This window comes from Lissotriton helveticus, chromosome 1_1 (genome assembly GCF_964261635.1).
Source record: "Lissotriton helveticus chromosome 1_1, aLisHel1.1, whole genome shotgun sequence".
NCBI lineage: Eukaryota > Metazoa > Chordata > Amphibia > Caudata > Salamandridae > Lissotriton > Lissotriton helveticus.
Genome location: NC_136057.1, coordinates 1470314940 through 1470342638, shown reverse-complemented (window position 1 = coordinate 1470342638; position 27699 = coordinate 1470314940). Strand labels below are relative to the sequence as shown.

The window sequence follows — 27699 nt, the reverse complement described above, 5'->3', positions numbered from 1 at the left end:
CAATCAGCATTAAATAGTCTCACTCCTTCCCCTGAGGACGCTCTATCTTCCCCTTTCTTCGTGCGAACGCAGCCGGAAATGTTTGCCTGAATCCGAACCTGGGAATAGAACAGACAATTTTACCCCAGGAAGAATCAATTAGATAACAAACCTTCAAATAACTAGCCGCAAACTTTAATATGTCCATAGAAAATACAACCACTTAACATTACATTCCTTACAGGAAAACAGATTACTTACAGAGAAAACGAAGGTCACCTTCTGACTGTAGTTACCAACTAGGGTGGGCTAATCCTCGCCTCTGAGTCCTTAATAGAATTGCAACTTTCCTTTGCGATAGCTAGGACATTTTTCATTCTATGTCAGGACCGGAGGCGAGGATTAGGCAAGTTCAAAGCTTATCCACCACTAGTGAAGCCAGATTTCTGACTAAAGTAGAACCTCTTAAAGATGGAGTCAGACGACCAATCCGCCGCTTTCAGGGTATCTTCCAAATGAGCTCTAAGTGTAAACGCTTTCGAGGCCATGGTGCCTCGCCGGAGGTCGCCAAATCTGGATGTATCAATCCAGTGGCGGCTGGTGGAATTTGAAGCTGGTGAGGCGTATGCATAACGAATGAACGTATGCGAGCATTAGCCCTGCATCCTCCATCAGACCAGCCCACGCTACGATCCTGCTGTCACCCAGCGCTTCGACTAATCACTTCTAACACGAGTAAACACTAACACCAGTACACACTTCAATGCTGCACATTCCCTGGCAGCGAGAGGATGAAATGCTGCATCAGCCCTGCATCCATCAGACCAGCCCCTGCTACGAGCCTGCTGTCACCCAGCACTTTGACTAATCACTTCTAACACCAGTACACAGTGACCTCAGAACATTCTGGAAACACCTAAAGATTCACACATTTTGGAAAACGTACGCCTAGTGGTCCGCTTACTGTTTCTAATTTCTTGCAACCTTCTCCCCTTTCTGTGCACCGTCCCGTGGCTGCCATAGAGCTTGGTAAAAACAAATACATTAAAAAAATGGTTTCACGACTGATGTCACTCCTACGCTTCCGTTTGCTCTGGCAGAGGCTTTACAAAACACATCACTCAGCACACTCCAAGCCTGTGCTCTCCCACATCTCCGCAGCAAACACCCAGGCCTGCAGGGAGTGCCAGCCCACTCTCCCCTGCAGCGCACTGCTTTCCAAAGCAGGCCCTCACCTTCCCTCCAAGCCTGTGCAATCCCACATACCCACGGCAAACACCGGGCCTGCAAGATGTCCCAGCCCAGGCCTTTCTCACCTGCAGGGCACACGCTTTCCTGGGCAGCCCCCCACCCTCTTTCCTCCAGGCCCCTCACACTTCAAAACCTGTGCTCTCCCACACCTCCACAGCAAACACCCGGGCCTGTAGTGTATGCCAGCCAGTTCTCGTCTGCAGGGCACATGCGTTGAAGATCAGACCCTGCTCTTTGCCCCCAAACTCCCCAACCTGTTTAGTCCCACCAGGCACCACTCTGGGCAAAGATTTCACCTTGTTAACTAATGTCAGATTAATACCAAACTACAGCAAACAGCAATTGCCGTGCGTACACGATCTTCATTCAGTGTGAGCACCAGCTGAGCCGCAGGAGGTTCGGGATCGAAAGGCGCGCGAGTTGAGCATATTTGAACTAAAGGCAGCGGCAGCCGAAATGCTTGGGGGGGGGTCGCGACCCGAATACAAAATGATCAGCATTAAAAATTATAAAAGTAAACGTGCCTGAGGGCTAGGAATCTAGGAAACCACCTCCGCTCTGGCCTGTTCTGGTGGGTCCGCGACGCTTGTTCCTGCTGCAGGAAGCAGCCAGCAGGCAGCTTCCCTCCCCTACGCAACGCAAGGGAAGCAGCGCCGGCTAATCACGGAGTTCATGGAGCAGGGCTAATACTGCCCATAATGAGACCCGGCTCCCCCGGGTCTCTGCCTGTGTGAGTGCAAGGAGAGGAGGAGGAGGGAAGGGGCTACTGTGTGTGTGCGCATGCGTGGGCAAGTCAATAAAATGACTTGTCCTAAATGCGCACACACTTCTGCTGCCCCCTGCCCTCCCTGTCACGCTGCTCTGCTGCTATCTGCTAGCCCAGCCTTCCGGCTGCCACTCACTGCCACAGGCCCGCCCCCCACACACCCTCCGCGATGACGTCACTATAGTTAGTGACTCCGACCGACGGCGACCTCAAGGCTCAATAATTATCATGACTCGGTAATTAAATTGGAATGTATTTATGCAGCGGTCGTCCATGGCTAGTGGGGCAACGCCCCCAATGGACGAACCGCCACTGTATCAATCCCTGCCTCTTGCATAGCCTAACAAACCCAACGGTCAATAGTGTGAGGCGTTACTGCCTTGTGCCGTTTCATAAGAGCATTAAAAAACTGAGTCACACTGTGGGGACGCACTTCTTCAGTCATAGTCTCATAGGACTTTAGAGGTAGGTCGTTTTTAATTACTCTCAAAGGGCGTTCCTTCTCGAGTTTCTGCTTGAATCTGAGTCCTTTGGGCTCCAAAGGGTCCCGCTCCTTTTTTAAGAAGTTCACAGGGTCCACCATAAAGCCCAGAAACTGGATCTGTTAGGTCGAGATAAGAGCCGATTTCGGGACGTTGATCAGGAAACCAAGGGATTCCAGAAGGTCTAGTTGCAACTGAGAAATTAGATGATGCGGACATTGATTCATGATCAAAATGTCGTCCAAGTAACCAGTCAATCTGAACCCCAGAGAACAAAGGTGCTCGATCACTGGTTTCATCATCTTGGTAAAGCACCAAGGAGCGGAGGATAGCCCGAAAGGGAGGGATGCGAACTTGAAAACCTGATCCTGCCACTGAAACTGGAGGAAGTGACGATGTGGCGGGAAGATACGGATCGTGAGGTATGTGTCGCGAAGGTCCAGGTGGACCATCCAATCCTGAATCTGTACAAGATCTCTGAGGAGATGAACTCCTTCCATTTTGAAGTGGCGATAGACCACCCATTCGTTGAAATTGCTGAGGTTTATGACCAGACGGTACCCCCATCCCTTTTTTCCACTAAAAACAAGTTGCCAAGCAAGCCCTGAGGGTGATACGCAGAAAACAGCATGGCCCCTTTCTTTAATAGGCTGGCAATCTCCTCGTCTATCAGTTTCATGTGATCTTCAGGAAAGCATAACGGATTAGGGCAGGCTGTTTGAATGGGGCAATTGTAAAACTCTATATGTAACCCATTGATCGTTTGCAGTACTCATGTGTCAGATGTCAGAGACCTCCAAGCTTGTGAAAACGCCAGTCTGCCCTCTACTGAGACCCTGTCTTGATAATGAACACTCACTTTGTTGAGAGATAATGGACCCGTTGCCCCCTCCTCTGCTACCTCTCTTACTTGGATAGGTTCTCGGGTAGAAATTCCCAAATTTGGCTGGATCCTGCCACTGCTCTCTGCCGGAATCTCCACCTCTGGCGGAGGCTTGATGAAAGGTGTGGCCAGTCGAGCGCCCCCTGCCACGACCGGCTCTGGTAAAAACATGAGAACTAAAAATCTTCTTGGTCGAAGACTGGGCTTTGTCCAAAGAATTCAATGTGCTTACAAACTTGCCCAACTCTTTAACGAAAGGGTCCCCGAAAAGGTTACCCTCCGCTGTGGGGGCCAGCTTCATAAGTGGAAAGATCGCCTAACTTCGGGTCGATCTTTATCAACAGTGACCTCCATCTCTCCGTAGAGGTTGCACAATTAGAGTTCCCTAGGAAAACAAACACCCTCTACTCCCAATTAGAGAACACATCTGAAGGGATTAGTGTCCCCGACGCTTTCGCGTCTTCGGCCATGTCAAGGATTTTTGATAATGGGCCAGTGATGTCCAAAATTGCATCTTGGCACAATCGCCAATAGTGATCAGTGCCTTTCTTCGGGTCCCTTACAAACTTGGCCAGGATGGAAGTCATTTTAGCATCTACTTCAGGCGTAAGGGCCACCTTCCTCTTCAAGGCAGGTCTAGGGTAATCTGCCTTCAGGCAGCTTCTTACCTCCTTATCTAGGGGATTACGCAGTTGGGCCGCTATGTAAGGCGCCGCCTTAGGGGCTGAGGTCCATTCGGCCGACCTAGGGTGTAGGAAACCCTCTGGTTCTAGCATGTCAGATGTCGGACCATGGGGCTCCGTGGGAAACTCTGATTGGGTCGCTGAAGCGGAGCCAGGTGGTCTCCAGGGTCTACTAGGTTCCCATTGCCATTTTATGTCTGAGGGAACTGAATACTAAGTTCTGAGCTCCTGGAGAATCAAGCGGTCTTTAGGGATAGGCGCGGGCTGGGTGTCTATGAATGCCTTCTTGAGGCATGTGAAGGCATCCATGTCCACCTCGGATGGACCTTCCAGTTTGCGTTTAGCCTTCGTAACATCATCTGCCGTTGATAGCTGCCCTGGAGGTAACTAGGCCATGGGCCCTGACAGGTTTTCCCTCTGTTCGAGGGGTCGTAGGCACTGCGCCTGCAGCTGCTCAATTTTCCTCTACAGAGCCGCATGGACACCGCTTTAAAGGTGGACAAGCCCATCACCTGACAAAAGTGATTGTCAATAGGGAGGTAGGTTATTTCCTCTTCCTCATAATAGTCATCATATCCCTCCATATTGGAGTCAGAGTAGTCCTCTGAGAAAGACATGTGGAAATCAAGGAACAGGGAATCCCTACCTAGTAATAGGCAATCAGCAAGAAATATAGCTGCACAAGGCCTGGGACCACCCCCCTTATGTTTATTGGGTTAATGAGACTGCCTGGACCGGTCCCTGAAAGGTTACAAATACAGCATCCTACCCGAAACGGGTGTCTCGCTCAGGCAGGGGCTCTGTACCACGGGGGAATTCCCCGCTTACGGCTGAACCAGTAATGCTCTTTTAGGCCGACCTTCCCCCGTGTTAGCACTCACCTGTATGCGCCTTCACCAAAGCCAGAATCGCGGTGAAATGAAGCACCTGCGGCGCAGGTGCACGTCGGGATTAGGTTGCGTCTCCCCTTGCCGTCACAACGCCACATCGCACCTCAGAGCCAGGGAGAATCAGCGGCCACGAAGGGACAACAAGCGTTCCCGCGCTGAAAAAAACCCAACGCGATTAAGTGCATCCACAATCAGAAAACTGTTTCAAGGAAAAAAGGCAATTAGCGCGTGAAATCCAGTAAAAATTGAGGAGCAGAAAACACTTATCTCGTTGCTGCTGGAGTAGCGAAGAAAGAGTGAGATAGAGCGTCCTCGGGGGAATTAGTAGAGACTATTTAGTGCTGATTAGCTGTTGGACTGTATTTCATCTCCTGAGGCATCAATCAATCAATCAATCAATGACATTTATAGAGCGCACTACATACCCGTAGGGTCTCAAGGCGCTGGGGGAGGGGGGGTGCCGCTACTGCTCGAACAGCCAGGTCTTCAGCTTCTTCCTGAAGGAGAGATGGTCTTGGGTCAGGCGCAGGTCGGTCGGGAGGGAGTTCCAGGTCTTGGCGGCCAGGTAGGAGAAGGACCTTCCTCCTGTAGTCGCTCTTCGGATGCGGGGGACGGCGGCGAGGGCGTGGTTGGCTGATCGGAGGTGGCGTTTGGGAGCGTAGAAGTTGATTCGGCTGTTGAGGTAGCTTGGGCCTTGGTCGTGTAGGGCTTTGTGAGCATGGGTGAGGAGGCGGAAGGTGATTCTTTTGTTGACGGGGAGCCAGTGAAGGTCTCTCAGATGTCCGGAGATGTGGCTGGTTCGTGGGATGTCGAGGATGAGTCTGGCTGAGGCGTTCTGGATCCGCTGGAGTCTCTTCTGGAGCTTGGCGGTGGTACCGGCGTAGAGGGCGTTGCCGTAGTCCAGTCGGCTAGTGACGAGGGCCTGGGTGACGGTCTTCCTGGTCTCGGTGGGGATCCACCAGAAGATCTTCCGTAGCATGCGTAGGATGTTGAAGCACGCCGAGGAGATGTTGTTGACTTGCCTGGTCATGGAGAGGGAGGAGTCCAGGATGAAGCCCAGGTTGCGTGCATGGTCTGTCGGTTTGGGTGCGGTGCCCAGGGCGGGGGGCCACCAGGAGTCGTCCCAGGCGGAGGGTGAAGAGCCCAGGATGAGGACCTCCGTCTTGTCCGAGTTCAGTTTCAGGCGGCTGGTCGTCATCCACTCGGCTACCTCTTTCATCCCTTCGTGCAGGTAGGCTCTGGCGGCGGCGGGGTCGTTGGTCAGGGAGAGGATCAGCTGGGTGTCGTCGGCGTAGGAGATTATGCTGAGGTTGTGTTGGCGTGCGATGGCCGCGAGGGGGCTCATGTAGACGTTGAAGAGGGTGGGGCTCAGTGAGGATCCTTGGGGGACGCCGCAGATGACTTCGGTGGCCTCTGACTTGTACGGTGGTAGGCGGACTCTCTGTGTTCTTCCGTCGAGGAAGGAGATGATCCATTCCAGCGCCTTGTCCTGGATTCCGACGTTGCTGAGGCGCTGTACTAGGGTGCGGTGGCAGACAGTGTCGAATGCCGCGGAGAGGTCTAGGAGGATGAGGGCCACTGTTTCTCCGTTGTCCATCAGGGCTCGGATGTCATCGGTGGCGGCTATGAGGGCGGTCTCGGTGCTGTGATTGGCTCGGAAGCCGGACTGTGAGGGGTCGAGGGATCCATTTGTCTCGAGGAAGGCGGCCATCTGCTTGTTGACGGTCTTCTCGATGACTTTGGCTGGAAACGGTAGGAGCGAGATGGGGCGGTAATTCTTGAGTTCGGTGGGGTCCGCTGAGGGTTTCTTGAGTATAGCGCTGAGTTCGGCGTGCTTCCAGCTCTCAGGGAAGGTGGCGGTGTCGAAGGATGTGTTGATGATGTCTCGCAGGTGGGGTGCAATGACAGCGTCGGCCTTGTTGAAGACGTGGTGAGGGCAGGGCTCGGTCGGTGATCCGGAGTGGATGGAGTTCATCGTGCGGATGGTGTCTTCGGTGCTGATCGGGGTCCAGGCGTGGAGGGTGGTGGTGGGGGGTGGTTGTTCGGTCTTGGTGTGCGTTGGTTGGTTGTTGAAGCTGTTGTGTATGTCCGCGATCTTGTTGTGGAAGTATGAGGCGAGGGAGTTGCAGAGGTCTTGCGATGGGGTGATGTCGTTGTTTCCTGCGCTGGGGTTGGATAGCTCTTTCACGATGTTGAAGAGTTCTTTGCAGTTGTGTGCGTTGTTGTCCAGCCGGTCCTTGAATGCAGTTTTCTTGGCGGCGCGGATCAGCTGGTGGTGCTTCCGGGTGGCCAGCTTGAAGGTGGTCCTGTTGTCCGGTGTGGGTTCCCTTCTCCAGACTTTCTCGAGGGCTCGGCAGTTCTTCTTGGAGCTCTTGAGTTCGTCGGTGAACCACGGGGCTTTCTTGCTGCCGGGTCTGTTGGGCGGGGTCCTCAGCGGGGCGAGCTCGTCCGCGCAGATGCTGATCCACTTCGTGAGGTTGTCGGCGGCCTGGCTGGGGTTCGCTGAGCTGGCAGGAGGGTGCTGGCTCAGGGAGGTGGCGAGCTGGTCTGCTGTGATCTTGTTCCAGCTTCTGCGGGCGGCCTGTTGCTGGTGGTGGTGGGTCTTCGTTCTCTTGAAGGTGAAGTGGACGCAGCTGTGGTCCGTCCATTGAAGCTCTGTGGCGTGGCTGAAGTCGATGTCTGTGCTGGAAGAGAAGACTGCGTCGAGTGTGTGTCCGGCGAGGTGGGTGGGGGTGGACACCAGCTGCTTGAGTCCAAGATTGGCGAGGTTGTCGAGCAGGGTGCTGGTGTTGCGGTCGTTGTTGTTCTCCAGGTGGAAGTTGAGGTCCCCCAGGAGGATGTAGTCAGCGGAGGGTAGGGCATGCGGGCTGACGAAGTCGGCGATGTCCTCGCTGAATTGTGTGCGTGGTCCCGGGGGTCGGTAGATCAGGGTGCCTCTGAGGGTGGTGTTTGGGTCGGTGTGGATCTGGAAATGCAGGTGTTCCGCAGTGGTCAGGGAGTTGTCGGTGCTGGTCGTGAGACGGATGGTGTTCTTGTGGATGATGGCGATGCCTCCTCCCATCTGGTTGGCGTTGCGGTCCCTCCGGACGATCTTGTAGCCCTCTGGGATAGCGATGGCGATGTCGGGAGCTGAAGAGGCGTTCATCCAGGTCTCAGTGAGGAAGGCAACGTCTGGGGCTGTGGTGTCTAGGAGGTTCCAGAGTTCGATGGCGTGCCTGTGGACGGAGCGGGTGTTGAGCAGGATGCACTTGAGGTGGGTGCTGCTGGAGGTCGACTTGGCGGGTGCTGGTGCGAGGCAGGTCCGGATGCAGGTGAATTTGCAGGCGTGGCAGCTGAAGGGTCCGTGGGTGCATCGTGGTGTGGCTTGGTGGCAATCTGGGAGTCGGCCGGTGTTGAGTGCGGTGAGGGTGGCGGTGGAGTACGTCAGGCGGATCGGTCGGGGTCCTCGGGGGCCAGGGGTCCTGGCACTGGGCGCGGACGGGCGCAGACGGGCTTACCTTTGGCGCGCCTTCGGCGCACAATCGGCGCACCCGCTGCGCGTGGCCGCTGCGCGTTCGCACGGTCGCCATATAAGGCGAAGTGCGCGGGTGGGCGGAGCAGCTGGGAGGCGGGAGCAGGGAGGGTACAGAAGAGAAAAGGGGCGGGGCAAATGGCGGTGGCGGGAAGCGGGGAGGGAGAGCGGAGGGCGGCGAGGTAGGCGGGCAAACAGGAAGGAAACCGTAAGCACGGCACAGAGATTACAATAATTTACAATGAAACAAGCACAAATGGAGGGCAAAACAAATGGGGAAAACAGGAAGAGAAACGTTACCACGGCACAGAAACTACAAGCACAAATGGAGGGCAAAACAAATGGAGAAAACAACTGGGGAGAGACCAGGGCGGCGGCGAGGCAGTTAGGCAAGGCAATGGGACGCACGCAGCAGCTGGTGGCCGTGCGGCGCGGGGGTGTCCCACAAGTGGGTCACACTCACCTGCGTCGCACGGTCGCCATATAAGGCCAAGTGCGCGGGTGGGCGGAGCCGCTGGGAGGCGGGAGCGGGGAGGGTACAGAAGAGAAAAGGGGCGGGGCAAATGGCGGTGGCGGGAAGCGGGGAGGGAGAGCGGAGGGCGGCGAGGTAGGCGGGCAAACAGGAAGGAAACCGTAAGCACGGCACAGAGATTACAATAATTTACAATGAAACAAGCACAAATGGAGGGCAAAACAAATGGGGAAAACAGGAAGAGAAACGTTACCACGGCACAGAAATACAAGCACAAATGGAGGGCAAAACAAATGGGGAAAACAGGAAGAGAAACGTTACCACGGCACAGAAACTACAAGCACAAATGGAGGGCAAAACAAATGGAGAAAACAACTGGGGGGAGACCAGGGCGGCAGCGAGGCCGGCGGCGAGGCAGTTAGGCAAGGCAATGGGACGCACGCAGCAGCTGGTGGCAGTGCGGCGCGGGGGTGTCCCACAAGTGGGTCACACTCACCTGCGTCGCACGGTCGCCATATAAGGCCAAGTGCGCGGGTGGGCGGAGCAGCTGGGAGGCGGGAGCGGGGAGGGTACAGAAGAGAAAAGGGGCGGGGCAAATGGCGGTGGCGGGAAGCGGGGAGGGAGAGCGGAGGGCGGCGAGGTAGGCGGGCAAACAGGAAGGAAACCGTAAGCACGGCACAGAGATTACAATAATTTACAATGAAACAAGCACAAATGGAGGGCAAAACAAATGGGGAAAACAGGAAGAGAAACGTTACCACGGCACAGAAATACAAGCACAAATGGAGGGCAAAACAAATGGGGAAAACAGGAAGAGAAACGTTACCACGGCACAGAAACTACAAGCACAAATGGAGGGCAAAACAAATGGAGAAAACAACTGGGGAGAGACCAGGGCGGCAGCGAGGCCGGCGGCGAGGCAGTTAGGCAAGGCAATGGGACGCACGCAGCAGCTGGTGGCCGTGCGGCGCGGGGGTGTCCCACAAGTGGGTCACACTCACCTGCGTCGCACGGTCGCCATATAAGGCCAAGTGCGCGGGTGGGCGGAGCAGCTGGGAGGCGGGAGTGGGGAGGGTACAGAAGAGAAAAGGGGCGGGGCAAATGGCGGTGGCGGGAAGCGGGGAGGGAGAGCGGAGGGCGGCGAGGTAGGCGGGCAAACAGGAAGGAAACCGTAAGCACGGCACAGAGATTACAATAATTTACAATGAAACAAGCACAAATGGAGGGCAAAACAAATGGGGAAAACAGGAAGAGAAACGATACCACGGCACAGAAATACAAGCACAAATGGAGGGCAAAACAAATGGGGAAAACAGGAAGAGAAACGTTACCACGGCACAGAAACTACAAGCACAAATGGACGGCAAAACAAATGGAGAAAACAACTGGGGAGATGTCGTTTTTTTCTCTTATTTGTTACTTGCTTTCAAATGGCTGCTGGATTAAATAAACGAGGAAAGTTATGCCTAATCCTCGGCTCTGGTCCTGACATAGAATCTGTAGCCATTATTTTTTGTTAATACTAAAGATTTCTCAATACCATGTACCAAATGATTTTTGCAGCTCAGAAGATGTTCTTGTATTTTCCTCAAAAAATAATTGGATTACAAATTGCTCACTAATGTGCATGTCAACGTGATTCTCAAAATAGCATGAAGCTGCAAATACTCGAAGTGCATCAATATATTCTTCCGCTGACTCCTCACTGCTCTGTTTTCTCCTGAAAAAAATATGTTTCACCAATAAAAGGCTTGGCGCATTAGAAAATTGCTTCTGTGACCTTGCAAATGCTTCCTGATATTATCCCAGATTCCATATTGTCCAACTGGAGCCCTTCCTCTGTTAACTTATTGAAAATGTGTTGCGCTGTGTGGTCCAAAGTGTTAAATAAAAGTGCAACTTTCTTTCGTGCATCACATTTCATGGCCTTCAAAATCCACTGTCTCAATTTGCAGCGACAATGCCTCCATGAGAGCGGAGGAGTGTCGCCCCTCGGCTGGAGTGCAGGAAACATGAAAAAGAAAATGGTAATAAAACTGATTTATCACCATTTTATTTTTTGTGCTGGTAACTGAAAAGTCTGAGGGCGGGGCAGCAGCATGAAGGAATAGTGTGCACTTCATTTTAAAGTGCACATGTCACTTTGGCCGACTGTCTTGCGTCGGCCATCCTGACATGCGCACTTTAAACACTCTAACTGGAGCTGTCTTATGTAGCTGGTGGAGATAATGCACAGATGCCCAGTCCCTGAAGGAGCGTGGCACCAGGTCACTCTATAACTATACAAAACAAAACTGTCACTGGTCTCTTACAGCTGAAAGTGGGCAAATGCAGAGAGGGAGTCTGTGTCTACCAGAGAGTGTGTGTAAAACAAAGAGAAAATGAATCCCATCAGCCCACCCAAATGGCAGAACATCATCATCTGGGATAGAATCAAATGTGATCCGGTTGAGGAGTGACACACCTATTGGTATTGTGTGCTTCTCCAAACCTAAAGGACCAACAGTTATGGATCATACCAAGAAAACAAACATATGTAAAGGTGTGGGCTGTTAATTGCAGTGAGATAATTATAATCTGTGAAAAAAGTGAAATCTAAAATTGGCTACCATGACATAAGGAATATATTTATTAGGGAGAAGTCATGGTGTCAATATTAAAACTAAGTGTGGTGAGGCAGTTCGAAAATATAACTGTCTTTTGAGGATTTTAGTTGGTCAACATGTTTCAGCTATTGTAGGGGATATTAACCTACTAAGCTTTCTTCAGGACCTCTCAATCACTACTGCAATAAGGTGTATATATATATAAAAAAGTTGATAACATACATCCTACCACACATAGGTATACCACAAGGGGGATGTGTGCTTCATATGTCAAAGGATTCTTTCCTGAAAAGAGAATACACACAAAAACAACATAAAGGTAGAAAACGGACAACCAAACTTTAATATTTCACCACATATATATCCAAAAGGTAATTGTATCAAGATAATAGCTGCTAGAAAGGTGTAATGTGTACCCACCCAAAATTGGTTTGGGAGAAAGCCTCACCTCACCCGGCCACTGCTCAGGGATGGAGGCCCCGCTCTATATGTGAAAATAAAAGATCAATGGATACCTACTTTAGGTCATGTCCATAGTCACATTTCACTTGCAGACAAAACTGCTAAAAACCTAGGTAACAAATTTGAGCATATTGGAGACAGCACCTACACAGGCCGCCAAAAGATTAAGAGAACTCAACAATTCTTGTGGATGATATATCATTTGTAAGTATAAAGAGAGAAGCTCTTTATGAATTGGACCAAGTAGTGTCCCAAAGATGAAATATAAAACTTAGTCCAATGTTAAAGCTGTGTTCAAGTCGTCATACATCCTTATCGCCAAAATGCCTTAGTGAGTCAGAGGTAAAGAATGGCTCAAGGGCATAGAGCTGTCCCTGCATGGCGTCCTCACCTGTCCGTCGGTACCTCTAGGCTGATCCTAAGCCGAGGGGGAGGTACCGACTAGAACAGGGAGGGAATAGATATATACGACATTGACCAATAAGATGCTAGTATTAACTGGAGGACCATGGAGAAAATTATTATGACAGCCAATCACTGTGCGTGAAACAGAAGAAAACAACACGGTGTTACAGAGGCAGTGGTATAAGCCAATAGAAGACGGAAATGAACTATCTCATCCCCGTTTCATTTCCTCCTCTAAATCACGCTGTTTTATACTAGTGCGGACCAGAAGGGGAACCAAAGGAGTCTTTGTACGTATACCCAGTTTAGAAGGTTAGATCAATGGGTCAATCACTAAGACCAGTGGCGGCTGGTGGAATTTGAAGCTGGTGTGGCGTATGCATAACGAATGAACGTATGCGAGCATCAGACCTGCATCCTCCATCAGACCAGCCCATGCTACGATCCTGCGGTCACCCAGCGCTTCGACTAATCACTTCTAAAACGAGTAAACACTAACACCAGTACACACTTCAATGCTGCACATTCCCTGGCAGCGAGAGGATGAAATGCTGCATCAGCCCTGCATCCATCAGACCAGCCCCCGCTACGAGCCTGCTGTCACCCAGCACTTTGACTAATCACTTATAACACCAGTACACAGTGACCTCAGAACATTCTGGAAACACCTAAAGATTCACACATTTTGGAAAACGTACGCCTAGTGGTCCGCTTACTGTTTCTAATTTCTTGCAACCTTCTCCCCTTTCCATGCACCGTCCCATGGCTGCCATAGAGCTTGGTAAAAACAAATACATTAAAAAAATGGTTTCACGACTGATGTCACTCCTACGCTTCCATTTGCTCTGGCAGAGGCTTTACAAAACACATCACTCAGCACACTCCAAGCCTGTGCTCTCCCACATCTCCACAGCAAACACCCGGGCCTGCAGGGAGTGCCAGCCCACTCTCCCCTGCAGCGCACTGCTTTCCAAAGCAGGCCCTCACCTTCCCTCCAAGCCAGTGCAATCCCACATACCCACGGCAAACACCGGGCCTGCAAGATGTCCCAGCCCAGGCCTTTCTCACCTGCAGGGCACACGCTTTCCTGGGCAGCCCCCCACCCTCTTTCCTCCAGGCCCCTCACACTTCAAAACCTGTGCTCTCCCACACCTCCACAGCAAACACCCGGGCCTGTAGTGTATGCCAGCCAGTTCTCGTCTGAAGAACACATGCGTTGCAGATCAGACCCTCCTCTTTGCCCCCAAACTCCCCAACCTGTTTAGTCCCAACAGGCACCACTCTGGGCAAAGATTTCACCTCGTTAACTAATGTCAGATTAGTACCGAACTACAGCAAACAGCAATTGCCGTGCATACACGATCTTCATTCAGTGTGAGCACCAGCTGAGCCGCAGGAGGTTCGGGATCGAAAGGCGCGCAAGTTGAGCATATTTGAACTAAAGGCAACGGCGGCCGAAATGCTCGAGGGTGGGGGGGGGGGGGGGGGGGGGGGGGGGGGGGGGGGGGGTCGCGACCCGAATACAAAATTACCAGCATTAAAAATTATAAACGTAAACGTACCTGAGCCTGAGGGCTAGGAATCTAGGAAACCACCTCCGCTCTGGCCTGTTCTGGTGGGTCCGCGACGCTTGTTCCTGCTGCAGGAAGCAGCCAGCAGGCAGCTTCCCTCCCCTACGCAACGCAAGGGAAGCAGCGACGGCCAATCACGGAGTTTATGGAGCAGGGCAAATACTGCCCATAATGAAACCCGGCTCCCCCGGGTCTCTGCCTGTGTGAGTGCAAGGAGAGGAGGAGGAGGGAAGGGGCTAGTGAGTGTGTGCGCATGCGTGGGCAAGTCAAAAAATGACTTGTCCTAAATGCGCACACACTTCTGCTGCCCCTGCCCTCCCTGCCACGCTGCTCTGCTGCTATCTGCTAGCCCAGCCTGCCGGCTGCCACTCACTGCCGCAGGCCCGCCCCCCACACACCCTTCCGCGATGACGTCACTATAGTTAGTGACTCCGACCGACGGCGACCTCAAGGCTCAATAATTATCATGACTCGGTAATTAAATTGGTATGTATTTATGCAGCGGTCGTCCACGGCTAGTGGGGCAACGCCCCAACGCCCCCAATGGACGAACCGCCACTGACTAAGACCTAATGGGTAAATGGCAACATGCAATGGCACCTTTTTATTTCCAATTACGGCAGATGGACGTATCCTGCGTGTGCTCTATATCTGCCTCAATTCAAACCCTCATCCTGGTTACCCTATTATATACGAATGCGGACCAGAAAGGGAATCAAACCAGAGAAACCCCGATTGATCTGATAGGTCAATCATGGAAAGCCAGTGGGCCAATGGCATAGCGCCCTACCGGAGATAGAATGCGTCCCGTAGCGTCTGTGTGTTTGTACCTAATTACCAAAGATGCGGCCGATGGAAAATTACCGAATCAGATCACAGTCTTTGAATGAGAATTAATAAAGGTTAACGCTATAACGCTAGCCAAAAAGGGATATACAATGAATAAACCAGAGCGCTAAAATAAAACGTCATGCGCGCGTTTATGAAATGCACGAAGATATTCTAAAAGGCAACGGCAGCTGACTTACATACGATCCACGTAAAATATAGTTATAAACATTGTACATGGTCGTATTCAAAGTACCAACACATGCAGATTACGTCAGGCTGCGCGTGAAAACGTGCAAAATCATACCTTGATGAAAACCACTGGTTTAACCATCAATGGATGATTATCACAAAAATAGCAGCAGCATTAGTAGAGTAGTGTAGACGCTAACCCCAAACAAGATATACAAGGAGTCGTAGGTAACCTTATAGAAGTTGTAACCCAAACTGCAATTTGTATAGGCATAGATGGCTAATCAGTGGCGGCTGGTGGAATTTGAAGCTGGTGAGGCGTATGCATAACGAATGAACGTATGCGAGCATCAGCCCTGCATCCTCCATCAGACCAGCCCACGCTACTATCCTGCTGTCACCCAGCGCTTCGACTAATCACTTCTAACACGAGTAAACACTAACACCAGTACACTCTTCAATGCTGCACATTCCCTGGCAGCGAGAGGATGAAATGCTGCATCAGCCCTGCATCCATCAGACCAGCCCCCGCCACGATCCTGCTGTCACCCAGCACTTTGACTAATCACTTCTAAGACCAGTACACAGTGACCTCAGAACATTCTGGAAACACCTAAAGATTCACACATTTTGGAAAACGTACGCCTAGTGGTCCGCTTATTGTTTCTAATTTCTTGCAACCTTCTCCCCTTTCCGTGCACCGTCCCGTGGCTGCCATAGAGCTTGGTAAAAACAAATACATTAAAAAAATGGTTTCACGACTGATGTCACTCCTACGCTTCCGTTTGCTCTAGCAGAGGCTTTACAAAACACATCACTCAGCACACTCCAAGCCTGTGCTCTCCCACATCTCCGCAGCAAACACCCGGGCCTGCAGGGAGTGCCAGCCCACTCTCCCCTGCAGCGCACTGCTTTCCAAAGCAGGCCCTCACCTTCCCTCCAAGCCTGTGCAATCCCACATACCCACGGCAAACACCGGGCCTGCAAGATGTCCCAGCCCAGGCCTTTCTCACCTGCAGGGCACACGCTTTCCTGGGCAGCCCCCCACCCTCTTTCCTCCAGGCCCCTCACACTTCAAAACCTGTGCTCTCCCACACCTCCACAGCAAACACCCGGGCCTGTAGTGTATGCCAGCCCGTTCTCGTCTGCAGGGCAAATGCGTTGCAGATCAGACCCTGCTCTTCGCCCCCAAACTCCCCAACCTGTTTAGTCCCACCAGGCACCACTCTGGGCAAAGATTTCACCTTGTTAACTAATGTCAGATTAATACCGAACTACAGCAAACAGCAATTGCCGTGCGTACACGATCTTCATTCAGTGTGAGCACCAGCTGAGCCGCAGGAGGTTCGGGATCGAAAGGCGCGCGAGTTGAGCATATTTGAACTAAAGGCAGCGGCGGCCGAAATGCTCGAGGGGGGGGTCGTGAACCGAATACAAAATTATCAGCATTAAAAATTATAAGAGTAAACGTACCTGAGCCTGAGGGCTAGGAATCTAGGAAACCACCTCCGCTCTGGTGGGTCCGCGACGCTTGTTCCTGCTGCAGGAAGCAGCCAGCAGGCAGCTTCCCTCCCCTACGCAACGCAAGGGAAGCAGCGCCGGCCAATCACGGAGTTCATGGAGCAGGGATAATACTGCCCATAATGAGACCCGGCTCCCCCGGGTCTCTGCCTGTGTGAGTGCAAGGAGAGGAGGAGGAGGGAAGGGGCTACTGTGTGTGTGCGCATGCGTGGGCAAGTCAAAAAAATGACTTGTCCTAAATGCGCACACACTTCTGCTGCCCCCTGCCCTCCCTGCCACGCTGCTCTGCTGCTATCTGCTAGCCCAGCCTTCCGGCTGCCACTCACTGCCACAGGCCCGCCCCCCACACACCCTCCGCGATGACGTCACAATAGTTAGTGACTCCGACCGACGGCGACCTCAAGGCTCAATAATTATCATGACTCGGTAATTAAATTGGAATGTATTTATGCAGCGGTCGTCCATGGCTAGTGGGGCAACGCCCCAACACCCCCAATGGACGAACCGCCACTGTGGCTAATTTGCCCTATAGTATTAGGAAGTATCAGTATTTATGCAGTGAAGAAAAGGGGAATCTCCGTACAAGACAAAAGTCTTAGGTGGTCCACTAGTATTGCTATAGTTCAAGCACCCACGTTCAACAGCTGTACCATTTGTGTTATGTCTGGAGCCAAGCATAATAATGGAGTCTAAAGGGTCACCCATGGAATTTCATCGTTCAACCCCTCAGTGTCAGTTCGCAGTTTAAAAATCCATTTTTGTTCTTTCAGGAAAAGAAACCTTGTTACATCCTTGATGTGCTGGGGCACAAAAGGCTGTTCCAAAACAGTCCAACTCATTTCGTCAGCTTTATGTTTCTGCTGTAAGAAATGATTGGTCAGTCGTGTAGCCTGTTTGTTGCACCTAATGGTGCTCTTGTGCTCACTTATTCTCATCTTAACTTTTCTCGTAGTCATTCCTACGTAACGTAGAGAGCAGGGACATGTAATGAGATAGATGACTTTGTCACAGTTACAATTCGTGTGGTTCCTGAGGACCCATGGTCTAGAGGTCCCAATATCTATGGTCAAAGTCTTTTTGGTCTGAGGACAGACCGTACAAGAACCACAAGGGTAGTGTCCCTGTACAGCAGGCAAGTTCCATAGAGTGTTAATGGGTTCCTTCCTCTCTTGTCTAGGTCTAGTATGAACCAAGCAGTATCTAAGACTGGATGCTCTTTTAAAAGAGAATAAAGGAATGGAGCTATTTGATCCAGCCGTGTTCAAAATTTTCCAATTCTTGCGTACTGATTTCTGCACTTTATTGGACAGTGTGCTAAAAGTGGTGACACAAGTCAGTCTGTCCAAAGGTGGTTTTTCAACTGGAGGACCCAATAGGGCATCTCGGTTGTTGTTGGCCGCACGTTTGTGTGCTCTTCTAATCATTCGACTAGGATAGTTACGCTCACGTAGTTTGAGAGCAAGGTCTTTGGCATAAAAATTGAAATCTGACTTTTCTGAACAATTTCTACGTACTCTTAAAAATTGTCCCAAAGGTAGGTTCTCTCGGAGGGACTTAGGGTGATGGCTGTTGAAAGTTAGAAGGGAGTTTTTTGCCATAGGCTTTCGATATAAACTACTCCCTAGTTTATATAGTTACATTGTGAATTAAGGGGTTTTTCTCTGTTTACTTGGTCTTTAAATATCTGTTCCCCTTAGACCCTCCCCAACTTTGTTTGATATATATACCAGGTCCCCCTAGCCAATCAGGTGCTGGCTGATCACGCATGATTTACATTTTACAGTTCTTCACGGCTGGGACCTAAGACCCGAAGAACAAGAGGTCCTCATAAATGAGTCCCCCAGTGAGCTACGGAAGTGCATTTCTGTAGGTATTCACATTCGGCTCTGCTCTCGGGCAGAGTTGTTGTGATTATGCTAAGAGGCTAAATTACTACCCTTCAACCCCGTTTTATTTAAAAGACTTTTATTGGCATATAAAAAAACGTACAAAAATATATATATATATAGGTGGAGCGTACGATAGTGGTTTTTTCTATAACAGTCCATTTGTGGATGCGCGCTCTTATCGTTTGTTTCCCCTCAATTACAAGAAGGGGAGGAAGAGAAAAAGAGAAAGAGGGGGGAGAGAGGGGGGGGGTATACTGGGGTTTCCTCAGGTGGTCATCGAGTGGGCGCCACATGTGTAGTTTGGCGTTGTGTTCTTTCGAGAAGTTGCCTGTGATGTTGTCTGCTCCTCTCAGGAAAGTGACCCAATTAATCCATGTTTTAAAGTTCGCTTTGGCTGTGTTCTTCCAGTTCGTTAGGATTATTTTAGGGGCTGCTGTGAGGAGTAGGTCTAGGAGTTGTCTCTCTTCTCTACTTTTTAGGTTCGCGGTTAGGTGTTCTGTCGCCAGGCTCACGAAGCTGATTGTTAGGTCGGTTTTTAGCATATCGTTCAAGAAGGTGTTGATCTGTGTCCAGAACCTCTTGACTTTCACGCAGGTGAAAATGAGGTGTTCGAGGGTGCCTTCTTCTTTCTGGCAGTTCCAGCATTTGCTTGATTCTGCGATGCCGACCTTGTGGAGCTTGGATGGCGTCCAGTAGGCCCTATGGAGTAGCCAGTACTTTGTTTGCGCTAGTTGTGGGGTGACTTTGTTTGTTGTCGCTGAGCTCCACATTTTTGCCCGTTCTATTTCATTCAATTGCCTGCCCAGGAGCGTCTCCCATGCGTTAGTGGCTTCCTTGTTCTGCGCCAGCGTGGAGGGGCTTAGGTCATCAAGTACCTGCAACTCCTCAACTCAGCAGGTCTTCAACCCCGTTTTATAACATGTACTTTCCCCAGAATACTGGAGATAAAATAGTAAATAAACTGCCTACATTATTTTCTGAATAGTAGTTTCCACAGATGACCACCGGAGGGCGGCCGACACCAAGAAGAGCTGCTGCCGGATTCAGATTCGCAGCACCAAGCCTGTGCCCTGCAGGAAGCGCCCAAGCTGCAGCTCAGAAGATTTCCACAGCAGCTGCGGTTCGTTCCCACCCTCTATTTAAAGCGCTGGGTCTTAGCAAAGGGATCGGAGCAATCCAGCCTCAAGTGCCTTTGAAACACGCTTTTAACGGCAATACAGGTTCTACGGGCTTCTCACGCAACCATCTCAGTGAATGTTGTGATTAATGGTGACTAGTGTGTTGAAGTATTTGAGGGGGCTATGGTGCAAAAGGAGATAAAAAGAAACAATGGATCACAACGGCGTGGAATGCAGAGCACTTGACATAAAATAACTTTTTATATTTTAGTCAACAACCTATAACAGCGCTGATCGTCTACAGCATCTTTCTGAAACTGACAAGGAGCTTGAAACGTCTTCCATAGGGCAGGCAACTTTATAAAAGCTAAACTAACAAACAGCACACATGCTGCGTTCTTATCGACAGACATCTAACTAAAATTAAAACAGATTGTTAATGTAAAAATATTTCCAAAATGTAAAAACTACTGCCACAGGTAAGTAACTTTCTCTGTGCTGGAACAGCCCTGAAGAGCAGCTTCCTTTTAGAAAACATTGGGCTTGAGAAGGCCACAAAACAAGAGCTGTCTGTTGCGTGCAAGGGACGCTCGTCAACCCAAACTTAATGGCAAGTTTGCACGGAAGCAGTGGCCGAAATTCCACGATTCCCAGCACACAATAGGGCTCCTGTTTGGGGAATGGCAGAACAAAAAAGCCCTTTTAAGTTCTGCGCCACTTTTATTGAAAAATAGACTGGGTTTTGTTCTTGGAGTTAATTTATCTCGAGGAGGGAATAAAGGGACCTACTATTGCTTTTCAATACGCCTAGAAGGATGCTTCTTTCTAAACCAGACCCTGTTGCTGCATTTTTGTTGTTGTTGGTTATCTGGATTTTTGGGTGGTGCTTAAAGATGCTAGCTATTTTCATATTTTAGGACAAGTTCTATGGGCCCGTTTCACAGAATTAACTTAAGAAAATATCCTAAACTTACTACTTTTGGTATTCACAGAAGTTAGGATTTTGTCTTAAGTTTGTCTTAAAACAGACTTAAAACAGACTTAAGACAGACTTAAGTTAGGATTTTGTCTTAAGTCTGTCTTAAGTCTGTCTTAAGACAAACTTAAGACAAAATCCTAACTTCTGTGAATTCCAAAAGTAGTAAGTTTAGAATTTTGTCTTAAGTTAGTTCTGTGAATCGGGCCCTATATTATTTTTTCTTGGTTTCTCAGGAACATTTATTTGCACCCTTCTCAGACCCCAAACTTTTGTGCCATAAAAGTCTTCACTTACTGAACATCTGTAAAGTTCTACGTGCAGATAAAGGAGCCACTTCACAGCATTCCTGTTTTTGGGTGAAACACCCCATATCTTTCCCTAAGCCACTTGACTTTTCTGGTGGAAGTAACCAATCTGGGGCTGTATTACATAGAGTGCCCATTGGGGCGCAACGGGTGTATGCACCCGCTTTGCAACCCCCCAGGCTCACTTTGGTATTACAGAAGAGGCCGTAGACGCTTTTGCGTGTCACCCCTCTCTTGCATGTCACTTCCTTCTGGCACAGCCTGGTGTGTGTGGGTGCAGGGCCGGCGCTAGGCATGGGCAGCGGGGGCGTCTGCACAGGGCCTCGCACTCAGCCCACCAGCATGGGGCCACGCACTGGTGATGCGTCCTTTTGTTTCCCTGGCGATCTATTTCAAAAAAAGGTGTCGCCTTGCAATTAAGGTCCATTGGAGGGGCCCCCTCCCCGGGCCTCTCACGGATGGTGTCTGTCTGGAGGCATAGGGGAGGGAGACGCTCCCTCAATTGCAAGGAGACCATTCATAGACACTGTGGGGGGCCCATTGTCCAGCATTTTGGCGCCCCCATAGTTTTAACTTTTAGACCACAATCAATTCTCACACCTATCGGACTGAAGGTGTGAGAAATGCTTGTGAAGTAAAAGTTAAAACTGTGGGAGCGCAAAAATGATGGACAATGGGCCCCCCACAGTGTCTCTGAATGGTCTCCTTGCAAGGGGCCACTTATCTAAATTAGAGGGGGCCTCGCACGGTCCCTTTTAGCCCAGGGCCTCGCAAATCCTAGGACCGGCCCTGTGTGGGTGCATCCCGTTTATCCTCATAGGTGTTATGTGCGTAAGTGTAACATGTTTGGAGAGGGATTCTCTGTTTTGTAAATTTTTACACATTGATGTTTTGTCCAAGCACAGTTTCTGCCAATTTCTTATTGGGATCTCATGCTGCAGTGCATATGACCATCTCTTCACATAGGGCCACTGTCCTATGGGGTCTCTAGCTGTCAGTACAGAATCCATTTTGGATACGAGTCCTGTTAGTGATGCATAGGCAGGAAAAAGCTTCCAGGGTCTGAAATTCTATTAGCTGGGTGGAGATTCTCCTAGAGAACCTAGTGGCGCAACTGCAAATAGTGCATGTGGTCAGTTTCTTTCATCTTAAAGTCCTTTTCACATTGCTCAAATGTTTTTACTTCCCCGTTATCAAAGAGGTCTTTGAGAATCCGACACCCTCCATCCTCCCAACTGCCCAAGCCCTCTTGAACACTACTTGTGTAAGTCTTGGATTTGGAGTGCATGCAGACAGAAATGACATCAAATCTCACCTTTCAGAACGCATAGCCCATGTCTCTACATTGGGTCTCAGGATTTCAGATGCATAACAAACTGTGGGTCTGTCAGATTTGGCCATCCATGGTATAACCCATGGCGCCAGGCCTGTCACAACTGCATCCCAGTGTCTTTCTATTTCATAACGAGATCATTACAATAATCGAAGCTTAGTAAGGCTTGGAAGAAATATAGCCGTCTGGGCAAGACATTCATTTTACCAGCAGCTACTCGACCAAACCAAGAGATGTAAATATTCTGCCATCTTTTCAATTCAGTGATGACTGTGTTGAATAGTTTTGCACAGTTTGCTGCTAGGGATTCTGGGATTGATTTTGAGTTTGGCAGTCCATGGGTCCGCCAAACTTGTGAAGGAGGTGCAGTGGCAGTCAGAGACCGGCGCACCAGCGGTCCGATCACTGTATTACAAGTCCGGCGGTCGGACTTCCAGAGAACAGCTGCAACCACCAGGGATCCTCGATTCCTGGTGGTGGCCTGAGACTACAATATGCTTGTTGGGGCTGCTGCGGCACTGCTAAGCATATTATGAGTTTCCTCACTGCCCTCCTTTTCATGCCGGTAAGCCCACAATGAAAAGGGTGGTGGAGAGGAAACTTACATGGCCCTACAGGCCACCCTGGTGCCTCGATGCGAGGGGGTGCATGCAGGGGCCACATGGTGTGATCCCCTGTCTTTTTGCACCCCCAGGTCCAGCACAGCATGGACTTTACAGTCAATGCCGTGCTGGGATGCGCTGTGACTAACCTACGGCACTGCCTTTCTAAGGCCTTCATATGAGCCTATGAAAGGCAGCACAGTGGGCCAGCTGCTGCAGGACTGACCGCCTGGATTACAACTTGTTATCAGGCAGGCATGTAGCAGTAGTTTGGCGGTGTGGGAGCGGACGGTGCTGTGTGGCCCCGTTCCCACACGTCCAAACTCATAAGGATGCCCTCTCTATTTTGCAGATAACATAAATTACTGCATACTTGATCTTATCCTTATCTCCTCGAAACAGGGTTTGTGTCACTAGTATCTCTCTCTCTCTCAGCTGTAGGCAGCCTCACTCTCATTAGCTCCGATTTTGTGAGGTTGATCTTGAAGCCAGATAATGCACCATGTTGTTTTATAAATTATGAGACATGGGGTATAGACATAGACAACTTTCACAATTGGATGAAGGCTGTTGCTGTCTGGATGAAGAACAGCTGCCTCAAGCTCAACTCGGAGAAGACCGAAATCCTCATCATGGGCTCCACCCCCTCTGCCCGGGATGACTCCTAGAGGCCCCCAGCACTTGGAATCTACCCCACACCCACAGACCACATGTGGAGCCTCTGCATCATCCTGGACTCCTCGCTTACCATGAGCCACCAGATCAAGGCCATCACGTCATACTGCTTCCACAGGCTAAGCCTGCTCAAGAAGTTCTTCAAATGGATCCCACCAAATCCAGAATGATAGTCACCCACGCACTCGTCAGCAGCAAAATTGACTATGGCAATGCACTGTATGCCGGCTTCACCCAGAAACTCCAAGAAACTGCAGAACACCCCAAACGTTGCCACCAGACTCATCCTCAACATTCCCAGCTGCACCCACATCACCAGCCATCTAAGAGACCTCCACTGGCTCCCAGTCAACAAAATAATAAACTTCAAGCTCCTCACACACACCTACAAAGCTCTACATAACATGGGACCTGCGTACCTCAATCATCGCCTCGCATTCCACATACCCACCCGAGTCCTCTGTTCCGCCCAACTGTCCCTGGCTACCGTCCCACATATCCGCAAGACCACAGCCAGTTGAAGATCCTTCTCCTAACTCGCAGAAAAGACCTGGAACACCCTGCCTCTCCACCTCAGGCCATCGCCATCACTGCCTCAATTTAGGAAGGACCTCACAACCTGTGTTCAGGTCAGTGTTTGTCTTGCTCAGCACTTACCATTGCCTCACACATATATCTGAATGTAGGCACCCATATGACATGTTACGTACCTGATGTACAGCCTGTTCCTGTGCAACCTTTCTGAACATGGGTACTCCTATGTCTAAATAAACTAACTTTTGATCATAAGAGGAACGTAATAGCTGTGTGTGATATCTTCTGGACCGTGTGGTAAATATGGGTGTGTTGTGCAAACTTTTTTACTCTGGAAAATGGTGCGAAGTTCCCTATTCAAGCTACTCACAAAATGTAGTTTGCATGAGCAAAGTTTTCCTTAGCGAGCTAAGATGAACGTACATTGAGACCTTCTCTGTGCAAGGATGCCTTTATCAGAGTTTTTCTACACACAATGGCAAATGTGTGTAGAGAATTCTGTGCACGTTTACCTTTTGCAACATGACGTTTCGCAAATGTCATAAGGTTTATGCAAAAGTGAGTAGAGCGTAAAAATTCACAAGTTTGTGAAATTTTTCACAGTATTTTCTTGACGTTTTTTCATCTCTAAATTTTGGCAGATTGACCTACTTATATTTCCATGCGAACATTATGTGGGTGCAGAATTCCATTTTGTGTAGTAATGACTGTGTCCCTATTTCCATGATTTGTTTTTAGTTTTGTTTTACATTGGGTTTCTTTGGATTGATTCTGTTCCTACTGATTCTTGTTCTGCTTAGGATGGTTTCTGAAGATAATCTTTTCCTGTTTCTCTTCTACTTTGGTCCAGACTTCTATGGTGCTGTTTGATTCTTGCTTGGTTCTTGGATTGGTGGACTACATTCTGATTGCACTTATACTTGGCTCCCTTCTGGCGTGGTTCTGTTCTTAATAGTCAGCATAGAGTTGAATTTCTCTTCTGTTGATATTCCCACATGGAACTTTGTTTTTCCAAATAAATCCTAATTCAAATTTGTAAACTCAAGGCTACTTTCTTTGGTTATTTTTAGGTACCGTTTGACTCTCTCCAGTTGACAACTAACCAAATGTCCAAGTTTTGGAGAAGTGCTGCAGCAACAAATGATTAACGGAATCCTGAATGAATCAAACAATCACCCCCACTCAAGAGACCTGGGTTAAATCCATCATTCTTTTGCTCGCTACACCACTCCAGTTTGGACCCAGCCATATGCAAATCAGTCTTGATCCTGTTCCTCATGGGAACAGTGCAGCCCGACAGCCCGAACTGCCAAGCGGGACCTCCCGGGACTGGAAACACACATCCTGGGACCGGTTTCGGAGTAACACCCCTCATCAACCAGGCTAGCACGAATCCAGTGGCACAGCGAGCAAGGAACCCATTTCCGGGCATGCCCATTCCACTTTGGGTGAAAAGTACTGTGGCAACAAACCCCCCCACCGTACCCCCCCAGTCAAGAGATCTGGGTTAAATCCATTGTTCTTTTGGTCACTAAGTCACTCCAGTTTGGACCCAGACTCATGCAAATAAGTCTTGACCCTGTTCCTCATGTGAACAAGCCAGGCTTAACTGCCAAGCTGGGTCCTCCCTGGACCGGAAAGAAACATCCTGGGACCGGTTTTGGGGTAACACACCTCATCAGCCAGGCTAGCTTGAAACCAGTGGTACAGCGAGCAAGGGGGCGAATGCTTGATTTACTCAGCATTCTGGCCATCATTTGTTGTTGGAGCAATGTTTAGAGAAGAACCTCTATTATAGCAGGTGCATTTTCCAGATCTAGGTCTGTTCTATATTAACTTTGGTTCTCTAGCAGAGGAAGTCCTAACCCAGAAGAAATTTGCAAGTGAAAAGGGAAGTTGTTCACAGAAGGATGTGTTCAACATCCCCCAGAGAGAAGTTTTAGAGGAAGAACTCCAACAGGAAGGGTTTTATCTCACACGTTTTCCAAAGGCATTGCACACACTAGTGGTGCTCCTCCCTCCCTGGACATAAATCATAAAAGCTGCTAGTGGAGAAGTCATGTCAATATTAAACAAACATTGGCAAAGCTAAAATTTCATTTTTTATAATGCCTCTGAAGTATTATTTGAAAGATTAAATAGAAATCTATTTCAAAATACTGATGCAAACACGTCTGAAGGTATTTCAGAACTGTATAATTGAATTAATTGTATTAATTGTTTTCAATATTTATAAAGAACATGGTTTATTTTACAAATGCTTTTCACTCAAGAAACTCTGATAAGAATTAAAAAAGAATAAGGATGTGTCAAAATGTAAAGATACATGCTTATCAATGCCTAATTTACTTTGGCAGGATTCAGCCATTTCCTCCTCTACAGTAGCCCAGTCAGCAAATTAATGGGCCTCCAGCAGAAGTGTCATGCTAAGTACACCTTTTATCTCAGTCACCAGAGGAGTGAGTGCAGCAGATAAGCCTTCCCCAAGCACCACAGAATTCTTTGTGTGCTAAAACCTGTGCTTTCATACAATATACGTAATGCAGGAAAGAAAACAAAACAACCCTTAATTCTGTTTCTCAGCCATACATCATCAAAAGTATTGTCCTGGTTGGGTCTATCCTCAGGGTCGTTCTGATGCTCTGAGGGGTCCACCTCTATACAGCCCTACCTCTGAATTGCTATCAAAGCGCAGACTCTTGGGATGGTCAAGCGGGGGAAGGAAAGGTAGGGAACTGCAGGGAAGGAGAACTGTAAATGAAGAGAGAGACTAGTAATATGCTCAAAGGGTACAGAGAAACGATAATACAAATAACAAGGGGTTCAGACTTTTGTTTGAGACACATTGAGATACCTCTAAAGAAAACCAATCAATCCAGTACCGGGGATGCGCAGGTGTGCATGCATGTCCCCAAAACCTGCATACTGTAATGGGAACACAGTGAGAGGGAATGATCAACTCCTATACTGATAAGACATGCTAAATGCAGGAAACAGTGAGTAACCCTTCTCCCCACACACCTACCATCATGAGTGAGTTGAAAAGATTCACAGGGGACAGGAGAACCAAAACTCTGTGCACTCTCTCTACTGACCCCCTGTTAAGGAATAGAAACATGTGCCAATGCTTATTATTTTGGTGAACAAAGGGAATTGTTAAAAACACGACAATCATGAACCAGCATGAGACCTGGATGCTTGAGTTCAGAGGTACTCACTTAATCCCTCCACACAATTTGTTACTGTCTTCTTATATACCTTATAGGCAAGTATAAAATGAAATGTCAGCTTGTAAGAATCCTCAACCATAAAAAAGGGATACTGTTGGGTGTTTCTTCACTCCCTCTTAGTCCAGAAGCAAAGTCCTCCCACTGCATGAGCTGAGTATATCGGTCTCTCCAACGAGGAGGTAAGTGACAGCCCAAAGGAATGTATATACATGTGAGTCTCCTCCGCAAGAGTAGCGGAATGCTAACTTGCCAACGGAGGAGACACAAAGGAGAACCCTTGCCCTAGTCCCAAAACTTTTCCCCTGCAGAAACCTGTAAGATGACAGGACTCGCCAACAGGAGAGAAGTGTGGCTATACTAACAAAAAGTGGCACTAGAAGAAGTGCTATTCCATATGGGAAATGACTCCACAGACTTTGTAAGGCGGTGCTACCAGCACCCTTACCGAACCTTTCTTCCATCTTGTTCTCAGATTTTCCAAACGCCCGCTTTTGAAGACAATTATTTGTCTGCTTTGCTGGGAACTTCTTCC

At 49.4% G+C, this 27699-nt stretch overlaps 1 long non-coding RNA gene across 1 annotated transcript; it reads right to left on the bottom strand.

Moving 5' to 3' along the window:
- On the bottom strand, nt 1–27699 carry LOC144773373 (uncharacterized). The gene is made up of 4 exons (XR_013599966.1): nt 27618–27699; nt 26963–27035; nt 11944–12007; nt 1–98 (listed from the first exon to the last, which is right to left on the bottom strand). It is a non-coding gene; the product is annotated as an uncharacterized LOC144773373 (long non-coding RNA).